The following is an 18,722-nucleotide window of genomic DNA, read 5'->3' as shown; positions in this document are numbered from 1 at the left end:
TCGGGGCATGACCTACTAGTGGTAGGTTGTTGACTTCAGGCTCGGAGTCAGATCCATCAGAAAAGCCTTCTGCGAGGTGATCATCCAAAGGGATTGGATGGTCATCTTCGGGCTCTTCTTCGATCCACCCGACATTGCCTTCATTTGGAAAGTATGGGTCGCCATGATGGAATCCAGCCATTTAATCTACGCGAGAAGAGAGGTATAAGGATATAGTATACATGTAACTAGTAGCACAAAATACACCTATAGTATTTTAAGTTTTAGTTCTACTGATCTTCTTGTGGTATTGTTGGTAAGTTTTTAGACTTGTTAACACATCACAACCATTCTAGGGCACATGCTAATCACTCCCAGGACCAGCATAGTTGATCAGGCTATGCCATTTCCAGGACTGACCATACATCCCCGAGCTCACTTGTGATATTTAACAATCGTAATACTTTTGTTCTGATCATTGTGACACTGATTTTAGTATGAATGCAGACTAGTATACTTAATTAAATATTTTAATATTTAAAGTATAAACTCTTGGTCAGAGTGCTTTAATTCCTATTGTGTTTATAGTTTAGTATATCTTTTATGGGTTGATATACTTGATTCACTATAAACAATGCTCTGATACCAATCTGTCACACCCCAAAACCAAGAACGGCGGAAACGTTCTGGGGCGGAGGACGTCATGTAAAGTATCACAACACAGTAAATGTAAATAAGCAAACAACATCATCCATTGCATTAAATATATAATTTCAATACAAGCGTGTTCTATACAGTTTTAGACACCAAAAATATAATGTAAATCAAAATAATAGGATGAGACTTGAATGCGCTCCATCTTCTCAAAAGCTGGCATCGGTGTAACGCCTGTGTTTCCGGGCTTGCCATATTTAGCAATATAATAGTCTAGGTTAACCTTTGCAACCCGTTTTGAAATAATAAGAACGTATTATTTGAGTGTTATGTGTTTTGTGCTTAATTGCTTAATTATGTGGTCTGATTAATTAAGAATAAAAATAAGCGTCGAAATTTAAGTTTAAAATAAACTTGATATCATTGGATAAAGTTGTAGTGGTCGAAACAAGGATTCCGAAGATATAAAGAATGCCGAAATCCGAGTGATAACGAAGAAGTTATGACCTGTCGAAGTTTTACGGCAAAACCGGCACGGCACCGGGAAGCGTAAATAGTGAATTTACGATAGAGCGAGATTTAGCCTTATCAATCTAAACAAAAGTTGTAGAATATGTTAAGATAAGAGCGTCAATAAAAAGAACGCCCAAATCTGACTTCGTATGAGGAAGTTATGATTTTTCTAAGATTCGGCTTAGCAGTGCACGACCCGAAACTCGAATTTTAGTTCGAGCGGTTTTTGGCTTACGTGACCTAAATGAGAGTTGAAGGTCTCATTAATAGGAACTCAACGGTAAAAATATGGACGAAAACGGAGTTCGTATGAAGGAGTTACGAATTCTTCGCGGTCATTTAACAGTCTAAACGCCTCCTACTGTTAAATTTGAGATCGGTCAAGATTTAGCCGACGGAGTCTAAACGAAAGTTGTAGATCTTGATTTTACCTACGCGTGGATATAAAGAACGTCAAAAACGGAGCTCGTATGCGAAAGTTATGATTTTTCTAAGTTCGAAGGCTAACACGCGATAGGGGTGACGTGGCACCACCCAGAGTTTGACACGTGGCACCACCAGAAAGCCGCCACATGGGCCAACTCGGCGAGTAGGTGTTCCCTACTCGGCGAGTATGGGCCAACTCGGCGAGTAGATGTCCCCTACTCGGCGAGTACATCAGATATTTTCACTATAAATAGGATGCGAGGGTTCAGGGTTTATTTGCTCATTTCTTCTCGTCTTTGCGCCGAAGCTCTGCATTTTTACCCCCGAAGCTACCCCGAAGCCCCGGTATCATACTCTAGCCCCGAGGCAAGTCCCGAGATCCCGAAGATCCCGAGAAGCGCGGTTCCCGAGTCGAAGCTCTGCCCGCGAGAAGTTCGATTTTCGAGGAGATCTTCCAGATCTGCTGTGGATTACTACTTCTATAAGCCGTAGTGCTGTCGGATCGTCTTCTGATCAAGTGAGTGTGTAGTTATTTCTTCTAATACAATAATACGAAGTATTTTATATAAAAATACGTGCTATGTGTATATATTTGGTTGTGTTATGTGTGAATGAGTATTCACTCTCTTCTATCTTATAGATCTGCTTATTTCTTTATGAGATATGTGTTATGTGTGTGTGTGCCTCATCTGTTATGTGATATATGTGTTGATTCAAGCATGCTATACAGGTTTTCTTTGAACTATGTATACAAATGTATATTTTTATCTACTAATATGTTGGGTAGAACATGGGTAGATAGTTGGTGTGTAATAAACAGATGAGAGGCCTCGTTGTTGTTGTTGTTGTTGATCTAGTTATTCAGCGGAGTATGGATAACGACCACGGACTCTTTCTAGACAGTCCAGTGGAACGCTAGCAGGTTCATAACCTGTAGGTGTTGTGAACGATGTGTTCACCGGTGTACTCTATCCCCCTCATGGTTGCCTTTAGGATATCTATTGTTGAGGAAACCCCTTCGCAGTGATGTCCGTCCCGATGAAAATCCTAGATTAGGTCCCTTGAGATAGTTGTTTTAGGGACGTAAAGTGAGGATAACGGGAATGGGTAATCGGGATAGTGATTGGTTGGTGAAATTAAATATAACTTATTTATTGTGGGTTGAAAACCCTATATGCTCACCAGGCTCCCAAGCCTGACCCACTCAGTTTTATTTGTATTACAGGAAGTGGCACAAGGGCGTAAGATGGATGGATCATCTTGTTGTTTTGTTTACAAGTCTGTATATGTATATATTTGTTGAATGACTTGTAATGTTTATCGTTTATGCTTTATGGTCTGTATCGGAACATGACATCCCGAGTTTTGATTATATAATGAAATGCATCTCTTGATGAAATGCTTTGATAAATATTATTTTATCATGTTTTGTTTTGGGAACAAATTCCGCAACTCTTTCAAATCAAAAGGATTTACTCTGAAAATATTTAAAAGCATAAATGAAAATCGGTCTTTTCTGGCCGAGATTTTGGGGATGTCACAATCGGTACCTGTCTACTGATGACCTGAGAATACAAGTTATTTTGAAAGAGTTTATCAGCATTAAGCTGGTGAGTTCATAAGTATTTTAGTGTCGGTGTTTGTTATCAAAACGTTTGAACCTGTCGCAAGTATAAGTTGTAAAATGTATGTAAGTGTTTGTAAAAGTTTGAATCTCTCAGAAAAACCTATATTATGTATTAAAGTAGCCTTCTACCAGGGCTTAACTGTTTTGTATGCTCGTTTGTTGTAAAAGTGTGTAATTTCCCAAGTTTAACTATCATTTAACAAAATATAGTTTGTACAATAAAGTTTTAGTGAGGTTATCACTAAAAATATGTAATGGGTAAATCATTGTAGTACTGTAGTTTTGTATTATAGGAATTAATGTTGTACTAACTACCTTAAACAGGATTTATATTAAGGTATAATGTGATAATTGCACCATACTATCGACTGGTAACAACGACATAATGAACGGTCGTAATAACGGAATGACGTTTGGCACCCGCAAACCTGCAGGTCCGGCTGTAGCTAGCAACAAGGTGTAGGATAGTCAATCCAGTATAGATCTATACACAAACTCACGCTCTCCCTCCAAGAGAATTCTGGCTACAACTCGGGCCATGACATTTAAGGCATGCTCCGATACAGTGGATCACAATTGTTATCGTATTCTTGTATATGTAATGAAATGTTTCTCGTTCTAGTATAGTTGTATATGTTGTCCTCCTAGTATAGTTGTATATGTTCTCTTCTTAGTATAGTTGTATATGTTCTCATAGTATAGTTGTATATGTTCTCTCCCTAGTATAGTTGTATATGTTCTCATAGTAATGTAATGTATAGACTCATGAATGAACTGACTCATTGATCTAGCAGTTGTAATAGTATGATCCTGTGTTACCCCGATGGTAACTTACTAATGATGTGTCTAGTACGTATGAATATGGAAGTACTTTTATGTCTATATATGTATATTTGATATATAATTAATATGGAAACGACCTTCGGATGGTCACCCGAAATCCCACCAGACCACATCCAAATCGAGAAAAAGGAAATAGGGCGGATGGCTTTCCTAAGCCCTTTAAACATTATTTATACATCTATACATATATGGGCATGCAATTTATAAGAAGTAAAACAAAGTTTAAATAATAGCATTTGATAAGTAAAAGGGTTTGTAAAACATTTTGAAGTAAAACAGTTTGATAAACAGTTTGAACAGTGATAAAATCATTGGTTTCCTAGTTATTAATCACATGTGATTAATGCAATCACATGTGATTGAAGCAATAACTATAAGTATTTAACTTGTATTCCCCCCCCCCCCATAAAGTATTTAAACATTTAAAATCATTTCAAAGGTTGATTTAAGGGGTATGAACTCACTTGTGGTGAGCTGTTTGGATTGTAGTGTCGGATACCATGCTAGGTGGCAAACGGAGACTTGCTTACACGCACGAGCCTAGTTATCATATAATAAGCATATATATAACTAATTAGCCAAATAATAACTTAATAAAATAAGTTGGGACACTCAGGAACATGTAAACACTTTGTATAAGTGTTATAGGTCCTAAGGGTTGCATCTAAGTCGATACGGGACAAGGCAAAAGGGTTTAATGTACCAAAAGACCTTGTATAAGAGTTCACCACCCAAAAAACCCCACCCTTGGAGTTTACGGTCGTAAACCCTTGAGTTTACAGCCGTGAACTCCACACTTGGTGGTTTTGGGTGTTTTGAAGTGTCAATTGAATTCTAGAATAAGCCTAGCATTGTTGGAATAATCCTTGAAGTAGTTTAAGGCCCTAGAATGCTCCATAGAGGAGTTTATAGCCTAAAGACCATATCCCCTAGAGTTTACGGCCGTAAACTCCTATGGGGTGTTGGTTTTAATTCTTTTAAGTCACTTGCACATAAAGGATAGCTTCTAGGTTTTTGTTTAAGGCTAAAGGGGACATTAGGCACACCTTTGTGCCTTTACTTGGAGTTTACGACCCAAGTGATGTTCCTTGGCCGTAAAATCCCTTTAAGGGATGACTTTGATGTAATTTACTCCCCATTCAAGTCATAATTATTAAAGGGCAATTGTCTTAAAGCCTTAGGGGTGTTTAGGGCACTCTTAGCCCTTGAAAAAGGTGTTTACGGCCCAAGAGCATATCCTTGGCCGTAAACTCCTAAAACTAAGTGATCTTGATTGATTTCTAGCCTCTAATGTTCATACATAAAGTCCCTAACTAGTTATCTAACAAGAAAATAGGACTAGGTAGCTTTTAGGCCTTGTTTTGGAGTTTACACCCCAAGAACGTTCTTGGGCCGTAAGCTCCCGGATCTTGTATTTTGGACATGTAAATATTGTTATTAAGCATATAACAAGTATTAAAACACATCTAGGAAAGTAGACTCACAATCTAGGATGAAAACCCGAAGATCTGTGAGAGAGAAAATGGCTTTTCTCTATTTGGAAATGTGAATAATGAATTAATTTAATTCAGAAATCTATTTATAGTCCTGAAATATTTTGACAGAAAATATTTTTATTCTGGAAATTGGACTATAACATTATGAAACTTGGAATGCTCAAATTTCACAAACCCAGGAGCATCCACTCTCCTGATATCTCCTTAAACATAGACCCTAATGTACACAAACTCATTCGGAAAAGTATGAAATTCACTGAAACTGGACTAGCTTCTATTGAATTGATAACGTTCATACAAATGGAAATTTCGGGTTGTCACAAGACTGAAGCTTCTACAACATAAGCAAAGGAAGCTCAGCAGATAGAATTCTCCCAATCCTGGTCCGTAGAGTTTCCCGAAACGAGATTCAGGGTAGAACAACTCTCCATCGTATCGCAGAGGTTGATGCAAACGCAAGAATACATACAATCCACACCAATCGCCTTGGGCACACTCGTGAAAAGTCTGTGAAAGACCATGAAACCTTGCTGCAAGCACTGGCTGAAACACGAACCGAAGTCATAGAACTCCGAGTACGCCAGAGGGTGTACGAAAGGCACATGCTTGATATGGAGCGGCAACTAGTTGAACTGAGGGTTCACAAGAGGAAATGACCACCGCCAGTAGTAGATGCCTTACTTCATTCCATGTTAAAAAGGAATCGTTTTTCTTATCCATGTCCTATGTGGCATTCTCTATGGAACTATATTGTACTGTAGGTACTTTTAGTTAGGCCTTTAGGCGGCCAAAACTCTCCTGCTCCGGATGTGACGTAAGACCCTCCACAAGGTCAATTTTTCCCTAATTTGTTACATCTTAAACATCAATGACATTATCAGTCGGCCGAATTCTGTGTCACCCCTTGTTCAAATACTTCCATCATGCTGCCATAGGAGCCTATCTGAAACCCACTCTAGTCAAGTTGTTGGACTAGAGTAATTTAGCTTCGGAATCGTTCCCAATCCTCTCTCCAAGGTTGGATCATGTTATTCACCAACCAATGAAACCCGGTTTTGAACAACAAACATCATAAGATCACTTCCTGAACCTACTTCTACTCTGTAATAGGACTGCATCATAGGGATGTAGGTTAAACCTTCGAGAACATACTTCAATTGGTCGTAATAAGGACCTAGCCTGGGTCAATTATAAGGCTCCACTTGGATACAGAACTACTGAAATATATGAGTTACCATGTAAAGAATCTTGTTATGAATTGTTTTCAGAATGCCCTTAACGACCGAATTGCGTTACAAATCAGTATAAGATAAAACTTAGTTGGAAACTCGCGACGTATAGCCATTCTAAAAACTCATTATCATCTCATCTTCAAACATTTTGTTGGGAAGTTCCTTCTTCATAAACTTATGGGGTGCGATTATACCAGCACTAATGCACCGGGTCCCATCAAAACTCCTCAGCCAAGCGTGTTTGGACAAACATGATTCTAAGATGAGTAAAGCTTAACGCCTGTATGAAACCTACTCCTACCCACTGCCAAAACTCCGTCTCAGGAGCGTTAGCGGAAACACTAAGAATAGTACATCAATGCGCCTAAATTTATATATATGAATATAAATCGTAAGAATGCACTTAAGATAACCATTTCCGCTAACGAAGTCATCTTTCATCATGAAACAGAGCTATGACTACACCAAGAAGCAACCAACCAGCTAGCAAGACGCCAACTCTGCAGATAGACACTGCTACTTTTCAGGCTGCAGTCACGGCAGCCGTGGCAGCCGTCATGGCACAGTTCAATGCTAACAATGTCAACAGAAATGGAAGTGGTACTGACAATACAGCTTGTGGTAATATTCAGGAACACCAACGGGGGTCTGCCAGTGAAAATACCTCAGGTCACAAACCTACAAACAAGAAGAGAAAGTTTTGGAACATGAAAGAGTGCCACCAATCTCAAAGATTCACTAAAAGACAACAACCTATGGCCACCCCTAACATCACAACAGCAGACACGACACATGCCTCGACACTAGCCACGGGGTCTGCCACCCAAACGCCGGCCAGACCATATAATGGATCACTTCCAAAGTGTAACCAATGTGGCTTCCATCACAATGGGGCTTGCCGGGAGATACAATGTAATAACTGCAACAGGAAAGGACATACCGTCCATTTCTGTAAGGCCCCGACGCAGTACATTGCTCCAACCCCCAATACCAAAGTATTTCCAGGGTGCTTCCAATGTGGCGAAACAGGACACTTCAGGAGGAACTGCCCAATTAAGAAGAATGACGGGGGAGTCGGAGGAGTGTGACAAATGAACCAACAAGGGTAACAGGGAACCATATTAGGACTTTTGTAATGTTTCCAACGACAAAAACGTTTAAGTACCATATGTTGTAATAAATTTGGTATGCTTGCTATAGTCACCGTCTTTCTAAAAGTAGTTAAAATACTCACTCTCATTCAAATCAAACCATAGACATTCATATATGATCTTAGGATCATTACCTGTAAGATGTGATGACTTTGTACATACATCGGGGTTAATTATAATCAAAATACTGAAGTCTTGAAACAAATAATTTCATCCTGATTCCTATTTCGTGTCTAGTAGTAAGAATTGAGTGGGGCCACCCACTCGACGATTTCACCAACATCAACTTACATACGACATTCATATTCCGCTCGATCGTAGGGAGACCTGTCAGGGATCATGATATCAAGTATCATTACTGGCTATCGAAACACACCCACTACCGGTGCTAGACACTATGGTATAAATCATCTATAATAATGGTAACATCAAACAAAATGAATCACCCTGAAAAGAAACACAAGATATTCTATCACTCTAGTGATCTCTTCTTGCGAATACAACTTAACTCGTGTTATCTAAAAAGATATTGCTGTCATCATCCAATTTTCATTGATATAGCCCTCATCTCCCGATTTAATGTCTACAAAAGGACCCTTCACATACCCCCCCCCCCCCGAACATTGAAACCTTCGTCTCTCATAAACATCCAGCACGAACCTCCGGATCATCTCTCGCTGTGGAACCCCAAAACACACACCAGAGGAGTGTTATACTTCCCAAAACCTTATCACAAGTATTTACAGGAGACCTTTGGGAATGTCGCATTTAGCAGACAAGGTTCAAGCACAGAAGCTTGGGACAGATATGGTACGAGTCCTGCTAAGAGCTTCGGGCCAAGATTGCGTAGAGGGACGAGTAAATGTCCTACCATCCGAGAAGGCCTAGCCGCATAAACCAAACCCACATGTTTCCTACGAGCTACAAAAACTATCAGGTCTGAACCTGTCAAACTACCCAACAATGAAATTGAAGAACCAAGCTTCTCACCCTGGAAAGTTCTGGTCTTATTCTTCATATAGAAAGGCAAATTGCTCATAGTTCCATTGACTTCAGAGGCCCCGACAATAACTCCAGTAGAAACTTTTACTATCTGCCTCGCATAAACGAATAGGCTGACCAACCACAAGGAACGAGGTACCTTTCAGTGATTGGACCTGAGATCCGAATATCACCAGTTGCAAGTATTGGAAAAGGATGTCCGAAGACAACCCTCCAAATTCGATGCCGACGCTGCAAGTCCGTAGTGATACCCCTCGGATGGGACCAACCCGCTCACAGTATTCATAGGTTATGCCATTCTTACTAGGATCCGTTAGTCATTGTCATTGTAAGTGACTTGCTTATCTACCCTCGCAGTAAGAAGGAAACCAGGGAGAGCAGCTACAACAAACCGCGAAAGCAATACGATCAGAGAAGCTTTACCCGAAGTTCTTTAGATGCAAGTTTTAGAATCGAGGACTCAAATTCCTAAGACACACCCTTATCAATGTGGAAATCCTTAAGGAACCTTTCAATTGATCAAAACCATTTTGAAACAGTCAGCACCAAAGGCGTCAGCAGGAATACACCAAAATTCAGGTTATCGCTGACCTACCGTCTTAGCTCCTTTGGAACTTCTCGTAAATTACAAAACCCCCTTACGACTTTGACCATGAAGGGAACAACCCTTGACTGGGAAGAGAAGCAAGAGGAAGAAACCTTTAGAACTCCAGAATAAAGGACCAAATTCCTCTGGAAACCTCACTCTGGGCAGGCTTAATACGCTTCGAAAAGCATGGAAACCCAAAACCCCAGATAATTATGCCTTTCGAGATTCTAGTAAGAATCAGCCTTGTAATCGCAACTTCAATCTACTCCCGCGAGCTTAGTAAAGTACATTCTACCCGACATATCCCGAACTTGCGGAAGTATCTATCCGGCGAGACTCTTGTAAACCCCCCTCGACGAGATCGAGTTCCACAAGAGCCTCACCTTCATGAAAGAACCATAGTGACCATGGACCGAGAGGTTAAGCGAATGCAGCAACGCTGCTTCCCATTAGGGAAAGTTCGTTGGAATACAAACCAAGGACCTGGAGTCACTTGGGAGCGCGAGAATCAGTCGATTAGGAAGTATCCCCACTTCATGCCCACTCCTTGCCTAAATTCAAAATTTCGGGACGAAATTCCCTCTAACGGGGGGATGATGTGACAACCGTCAATTTTCGGTCAAGTCAAAGTCAACTAAATTCAACAAGTCAAACCGGTCAACTCAATTTGCCCGTAGGTACTAAAGTTTACGTTATGTAATTTCTAAACAACTCTCTATTCTAATGAGAGATCATAAATCGAAAAGTGCGTACATCTAGATCTCCTTAACCTAAAACGGTGGTACGTGGCGAGCCAAACCGATAAAACAATGTTGCATACTCATCGGGAGTATGCAAGATCCTTAAACAAGGCTTAACGGGGTTTACGGACCTTGCATTGCGAAGCCGGACACTCACATTCGTCACACACAAAACCGCTCTCAATCGTTTTCACTCCATCTCTTCTTATCGGAAATCTCTCTTTGTATGAGAAAACTCTCCAAGAATGTCAAATCTCTCCCAAATCTCTCTAAGTATGTGAAATCTCTCCCAAATCTCTCTAAGTATGTGAAATCTCTCCCAAATCTCTCTGAGTATGTGAAATCTCTCCCAAATCTCTCTTTGTATGTGAAATCTCTCCAAGAATGTCAAATCTCTCCCAAATCTCTCTAAGTATGTGAAATCTCTCCCAAATCTCTCTTTGTATGAAAAATCTCTCCAAAAATGTCAAATCTCTCTCAAATCTCTCTAAGTATGTGAAATCTCTCCCAAATCTCTCTAAGTATGTGAAATCTCTCCCAAATCTCTCTAAGTACGTGAAATCTATCCCAAATCTCTCTTTGTATGAGAAATCTCTCCAAAAATGTCAAATATCTCTCAAATCTCTCTAAGAATGTGAAATCTCTCCCAAATATCTCTTTGTATGTGAAATCTCTCCAAGAATGTCAAATCTCTCCCAAATCTCTCTAAGTATGTGGAATCTCTCTCAAATCTCTCTCAACTTTCTATAGTCACTCGGGGCATCCCGACCCTCGAATTTGGCGAAAACAACCCAAAAACGGAAGTCTACGCGAAAAACGGACTTAAGGAGCCGAAACCCCTCTTAGGACCCGAAACCCCTCTTAGGACCCGAAAGTCCATTTAGGACCCGAAAGCCCTCTTAGGAACCGAACCCTTCTGAGCCGAAGGCTGCTGAACCGAACCCGAAAGGTCCTCTCGGGCCCGAACCTCGCATGCCTCACCCGAACCCGAACCTTCCGTCCATTTCGGGTCAAGGTTCCCTCGGACTAGTTCGCTTCTGACCCTTCGGACCGAGCCTTCGGACTAACTCCTCGCCTTCGTTTCTTCTGGTTCGCACACTTCGCTTCCGGCTTGGCACCAGCAAGGACCGAACCTCAGCCTAGGGACCGAACCTCGGCCTAGGACCGAGAGGTCTCGCTGGAATGGCTTTTTCTCCCGGTTTTCGACTAAATTCGCGTTTTAGACCCGTTTTTAATTGTTTTAACACGGGATTTTCACCCAAAACTTTATTTCAACAAATAAGGACCCTTAACTATTAATTAATCACATTTTTAAGGATAAAACCTTATCCAAAAGAGAGTGGGTGAAGTACAAAGGTAGAGTGTTGACTTTACTTATTTCTATGACACAAGCAACCACTCCCATACCCACTCCATGTCACTATTCACCACCAGCCCATCCCTAGTCACTTCATAGGTCCTTTCTCATTATTTTCAACCATACCCATGTTCTTAGGGCCGGAACATCCACCCTCTCTCCTCACACTTCATTCATTCTCATTTTTCACTAAGAACCACACTCCAAACTCTCTCATCTTTCTCTCTCCAATTCGAGAATTTCAAGGCATACTCCAAGACTTTTCTCCTACAATTAGTAAGTATAATCATCTTTCTTATGATTAGTACACATCCTCCTACTCAAAATCATAGATTGCTTACACAAACATCATCACATTCTTGTTAGATCTTCGAATCTTCTAGCGATTCTTCAAGTGTTCTTGGGTTGAACACTTCTCTTCTTCAACACTTACCTACTGAAATCACTCAAGGTGAGTTCATACCCCTACATTTTCATGTTTTATCAAGTTTTTAGGGGGAGAATACAAGTAAAACAACAAGAACAAAACTAAACTTTTCTAACAGCCTTCATCAGAAAAGTTGGACCTCATTCACGGACTGTTTTGGACAACTTAAACATTTTTGTTTACAAACCTGTTTTAGGTGTAAGTAGTTCCAGTTCTTAGCTTTAAAATGACTACTTGCACATCTCCATAAGATTTTTCTACAATTTATGGTGATTTTTACAAAACTCTCTATCATCTCAAACACCAATCCGGACCAGTCTGTGATTATGGACTTGGTCACACAAGTTAGAGGTCCCTAAAAATTATGGAAAAAATTATGAACCAACTAGACTCATTTTCCAAACTCTCAGAAGTTACAGAACTTGATTTGGACATTTTATGATTTTTCTACAAATTTTCCAATAACAGCTACAGAAAATGTTATAAATAGAAAAACACTATAAATTTCATTTCACCTTGTAACATGTTGAGCAAGGTATATATCATTATGTGATTATGTGTTATTGTAGTATGTGACATTTTTGTATTCATATCTAGATATACACCAGTTAACAAATGAAGTTTCACTAGATAATACATAGAAATAACCAAGTGTTATGATTAAAGTACACCCATTACATACAAATGTATTATTAAACTATGTTAGGTATAGTTTATGTACTTTACTATTTCTACCCTTGTTTTGATAAACTATAATAGGTATAGTCTATGATACTTTACAAAATACAAATATGTTTTCAGAAGGGTACATTTATACAAAAAGCGAACTTTCATTACGTTAAGTGTAAATTCATTACAAAAGCGTTTTCATAAAAGAGATTTTATACATTACAAACGTTTTGGGATAAACTATAATAGGTATGGTTTATGTTTCCATTAACACGACAAACACATTTCGGAAGGTTTTGTTTCCACAGGAAAAGGCTTTACACTTATGCACACCACACGTAAACTTGTTAACCTAAATTGTGAGACATTCTCTTCCGTACGTCCGAGTGCGGAATCTAATTCCTGCTAGTTATAATTAGAGCCTCCTGGAGGGAGAACGTGATAGTTGTGTATAGATCTATATTGGGTTTGACACCCCACACCTTGCTGCTAGCTACAGTGGGACCTGCAGGTCTACAGGTGACAAATGTCATTTCAGTTTTATGACGCCTGAGAAACGTCGTGGCAGGTTCATTTAGTCATAGTATGATTATAGCGACTCACATAGGGATATAACAATACATAAAGTTTACGGGATTTTTATAAAACCTAAATGGGTTTTTATGTCGATTTAAAAATCACTTTTTATCTCAATAAGTACAGATATTACTATACACATTCGGTTTTGGTAATTATGACTACACATCATTTGAAACCACATTTATATCTTTAAGTATGGCCAATACTTGTTATTTCTCGGTCCTGGGATTTAGGACTACATATACATAAAGTATTAACAAACATAAGAATTTACGGGAACTTCATTTAATTCAAGCACGTTTATGTCGATTTAAACACATATCATTTTCTATTAGTGAGAGAGGTTACTTATACATTTTGGTCTTCGGTTATAAGACTACTTTACACAGATTTTAATGAAAATATCGGATTTTCTGGATACATATTCTATCGCTATTACAAGGAAAACGGTTTACTTCTCTAACGAAATCTCTTATGAACTCACCAACCTTTGTGTTGACACTTTTTCAAAACTGCTTGTATTCTCAGGAATTCAATGAAACAGGAAATCAGCAACGTTTTGAGGATGGGACGATAATTCGTCAAACAATTCATTTTGTATCATAATGTAATTGATGTGAATCATGTAAACATATACTTTGATGTAAGTTTTTCAATTATATTTGTGATGGTTGTATTTACTTTGAGCACTATTATACTCGTTGTTGTGATACTCTACATGAAGTCCTCCACCCCCGGACGTTTCCGCCATCCTTGGTTTGGGGGTGTGACAGGGTGTTACAACTCTCCCCCCACTTAAACTAAACTTCATCCTCGAAGTTCTCTATGGTCAACTGACCTGCAATCCGCCTCAAACACCCTACCTAGTGACTTTAACCCTTTTGTCCATCACTCCAGCCATTCTCAGTGCTGGTCACTACTGCTGGTACATACTTAATTCTTCTTATTTCCATAACTTAGTGTTGAGCACCCGTCCCAGCGAATGGATCAGGTAATCCGTCGAGTGAAAGATTCATCCCTTCAATGGTTAAGACTCATACGAGAGCTGCGCAACAAGGTCAAACCCTCCCCTATGAGATTATCCAACCCTGCCGTGAGAGGCGTAGCACCCTCTATCAACTTGCTGCCTCTTACGATACTTCCCTTGTCGTTACTGCCTCTGACTGAAAATTTTGTTGCCCCTCTTCCGCCTACCGGATGCACTGAGACCACCCTAGTCCAACTAATCTGCCGATATCTGGGTTACCAGACTCCCACCGGTCACTACACCCCATCGCAATCTCCTAGTCACTTCCAGCGACTTCTGAAGATACTTCGACTATCTATAACTATTCTATCCACTCTGTCACTCATACTGAATCGATGCTGCTGGAACCAGCCTGCTTATCTCTCATCTGACTACTCAACTTCCAATAACTCGAGTCTTCCATCCTAAAAGAAAGGATACCTGCCTAATTACCCTTGCAGATCACTTATACTTGGCAGAAGACTCAACTGATCCTGCTGAGAGGGACTTTCCATTTCCAAATCAACCAACTATACCATCAGCACTTGCATTCCAACACAAATACAAATACTGTCCATAACTCTGAAACTATCCAAAACACTAAACTGCCTACAACACTGAACTGCATGAAACACTGAACATGCCTGAAACACTGAACTGCCTGAAACACTGAACTTACTGGAACACTGAACTGCTATATGGTTGCTTCCCAAAATATCTCAAGACCTTCCTGGTCACCAATCATCTGTCGGTTATCTGTAACATTGAGTTCCAACTCAACTGTGGAGTCCAAGGACTCCTCACTTAGTCGCTCCCACGACTTCTGAACGAAATCTTTCTCTGGAACTAGTTTTCACTAATTAACCTGTCACTGTGACCCTAACAACCTCCCGATCCAACCGACTGGGTCCATACGTTGAATCCTGACATCATCAGATCCAAGACTAAAAACGATGGTTCCAAAACCAATGGTAGCCCTTAACGTGCAGGAACCTAAGCAGTCCACTGCTTCCCTAATCTCATAACTGAAGGGATTGAGTCATAAGAACTTTCCTATGTGCACATACAAACCCTAATGCTTGGATCTAGGTTTCTCTAATTGAACATGTAGTGTATCCAAGGCTTACAATTCTAGATCTAGTGTAAACAATTGAATCATATCATAAAATTCAGATCTAGAAGAATACCTTAGGTTGCTTGCTTGAAACTTCTTGTTCTTGGGGCTTAGAGTCACAATTTTCACTCCTCTAATGGCTTACAAACACCAACTAGCAAGAGGATGATCTTGAGAGAGAGAGAGAGAGAGAGAGGAGATAAGGAAATCGGCTCTAGGGTTTCTTCCTTGCAAGTATTGCCGATTTCCCTCACCCAAGGGTCTATGTATCCTATGAGATACTAGGGTTACACTCTTAACCCTAATTGAATAACTTAGGCCCTAAGCAATCCAAAGATCCTCCTAGATATGAGGCTTTGACGATTTTAAGGTATCCTAACCCTAAAATCCATCCACCCTAATATCCATAAGGATACATAGCCCAAAACTCAATTATCATACATTTGACAGTTTATGCCCCTTTATTCAATTAACCTCTTAAAATCGTCAAATTAATTCTCAATTAATTTATGACTTATATTAATCAAATAATATTATTATTCCTTTAATCTATTACTCTCATAATATATTAACAATAATATCTCTTCTCTCTTTACAAATCATCCTGTCAAGTTGCTATGGTGACCATCCACAATCGGGTCAAGTACTTACCAAATATAGTTACAGCGACACTAATCCAACAGTCTCCCACTTGGATAAGTCTAGTAACTATATATGCAGACATAATCCGATTAGCAATCGTAGCTCTCAAAGACGCTGTCAAGCTCTGATCTTATCAGTATCCTGTCCTTTAGATAAGGGATCGTACAGTCCTCTGTTTAGATATTGTGTGGACAATCTCATGGAACTTATTGTCCAGCAGTTGGTTTCTCGATCTCAGATTCATTTGACATAGAACTTAATTGAACACATCAATTCTGTCCAGACCGGGCCCGGCACATAAGTCAAATCAAAATCATCGAGGGGCCCTGATATCGCTTTTACCCTCTTAGGATAAAAGTAGCAGATAAACTTCGACTTATATGTATTTACTATTTACTAATCAACTATACACAACAATGCGTTTTATGAAAACAATTTACTGATGCAGTTCCAGCAAGCGCGGGTTTATTCCAATGCTCAAAACTTCTTCATAAGCACTCATGAACGTTTCAGAAAACCTTTGCTATGTCTAATACCTTTTAGACAATCTACACACCAATTCATGACAATCTTCATTCATACCTACTTCCAACATATGAACGATTGTGGACCATTCGAATAATTCGATTATTCTTAATAGCTCAGTTATTCAGGAAGTCAAAACATGCAAAGTGAAACAATAGTTAAACAAATTAACATAAGACAGTAACTTTACTTATAAATAATACTCCTTTATTTAATCATCAAATGTCAGTTACATTTATCTATTACATGTTTCTAAAACTATCTAATCTAAACTAATATCGTCTTTCAGCCCAATGCTCCTAGCGTGCTGCAAATGCTTAACCTACTCAGTCCCTTCGTAAGCGGATCTGCTAGGTTATCCTCTGATGATACCCTCTTTACTACGAGGTGTCCTTCTTCTACTCGATGTCTAATAAAGTGATATTTTCTATCGATATGCCGAGATCTACCATGATCCCTCGGTTCCTTGGTCAACGCAACCGCTCCTTCATTATCACAGAAAATTTCCATAGGCTCCTTTATGGCAGGCACAAATCCAAGGTCACCAATGAAGTTCTTCAACCACATCGCCTCCTTTGACGCTTCGCTCGCTAGAATGTACTCTGACTCGCACGTTGAATCAGTTACGGTCTCTTGCTTGGAACTTTTCCAACTCACTGATCCTCCATTAAGGGTAAAGACCCAGCACGACTATGAACGGTAGTTGTCCTTGTCGGTCTGGAAGCTGGCGTCACTATACCCTCGCACCTTTAAGTGATCACTCCCTCCGAGGACTAAAAACCATTCCTTGGTCCTCCGAAGGTACTTAAGGATATTATTGACTGCAATCCAATGAGCTCTGCCAGGGTTCCCTTGATATCTACTGACCATGCTCAAAGCAATGGCCACATCAGGGTGAGTACAAGTCATAGCATACATGATTGAGCCAACTGCGGAAGCGTAAGGTACTCGGCTCATCTCAGCTATCTCGGCTTCTGTACTCGAACTTTGAGTCTTACTTAATTTGGCATTACTCTGTATTGGTAGTTCTCACTTCTTCGAGTTTTCCATACTAAAACGTTTTAGTACCTTATCCAGGTAAGTATTCTGACTAAGTACTATTAGTCTCTTACTTCGTTATCTCACTATCCTTATTCCCAAAATATAGGAAGCCTCACCGAGGTCCTTCATAGCGAAGCACTTCCCCAGCCAGGACTTAACCTCCTGCAGCGTCGGGATGTCATTTCCTATGAGCAGTATGTTATCGACATACAAAACGAGGAAGCTAACTATATTCCCATTGCCCTTAACATATACACATGATTCATCTTCACTTCATAAAAATCCAAACTCTTTGAGTTTCTCATCGAAGCAAAGATTCCATCTGCGAGATGCTTGCTTAAGTCCATAAATGGACTTCTCAAGCTTGCACACTCTATTGGGATGCTTCGTATCGACAAAACCCTCTGGCTGAGCCATGTAAACATCCTCAGCCAACTTCCCATTAAGGAAAGCGGTCTTGACATCAATCTGCCATATCTCATAATCATGAAATGCAACAATGGCCAGCATCACCCTAATAGACTTTATTTTAGCAACTGGCGAGAAGGTCTCATCATAGTCAACTCCGGGAGTTTGAGTAAAGCCCTTCACAACCAATCATGCCTTATATGTGTGCACATTCCCATCCACGTCGGTCTTCTTCTTGAAGATCCACTTGCACCCAACCATCTTACGTCCAGGCACATTGTCAACCAAATTCCAAATTTGGTTGTCATACATAGACTAAATCTCGCTGTCCATTGCCTTTTTCCATTTTGCAGACTCTGGGCCTGCCATGGCTTCCTTATAGCTATTAGGTTCATCTAGATTTACATCACTAATATACGTGTCCCCTTCGGTAGTAATATGAAAGCCATAAAACTGGGGTTGAACTCTAACTCTTTCGGAACGTCTAAGAGGTAAGGATTCGTCAATTGGTTCAACCGGAGTTTCCTCCTCGGGTTGAGCGCTAGTGTTAGAGGTTCCTTCATCGCTCGACTCTTGAATCTCTTCAAGATCGATTTGCCTCCCACTGTCCCCCTGGCTTATGAGTTCTCGCTCTCAGAAAACCCCTCTCCTCGCAACGAAGACAACATTGTCACTGGGTCTATAGAAGAGATATCCAAAGGA

Source organism: Lactuca sativa, chromosome 4, assembly GCF_002870075.4.
Source record: "Lactuca sativa cultivar Salinas chromosome 4, Lsat_Salinas_v11, whole genome shotgun sequence".
NCBI lineage: Eukaryota > Viridiplantae > Streptophyta > Magnoliopsida > Asterales > Asteraceae > Lactuca > Lactuca sativa.
The sequence above is the reverse complement of the archived record's forward strand: the minus strand, read 5'-3'. Positions refer to the sequence as shown.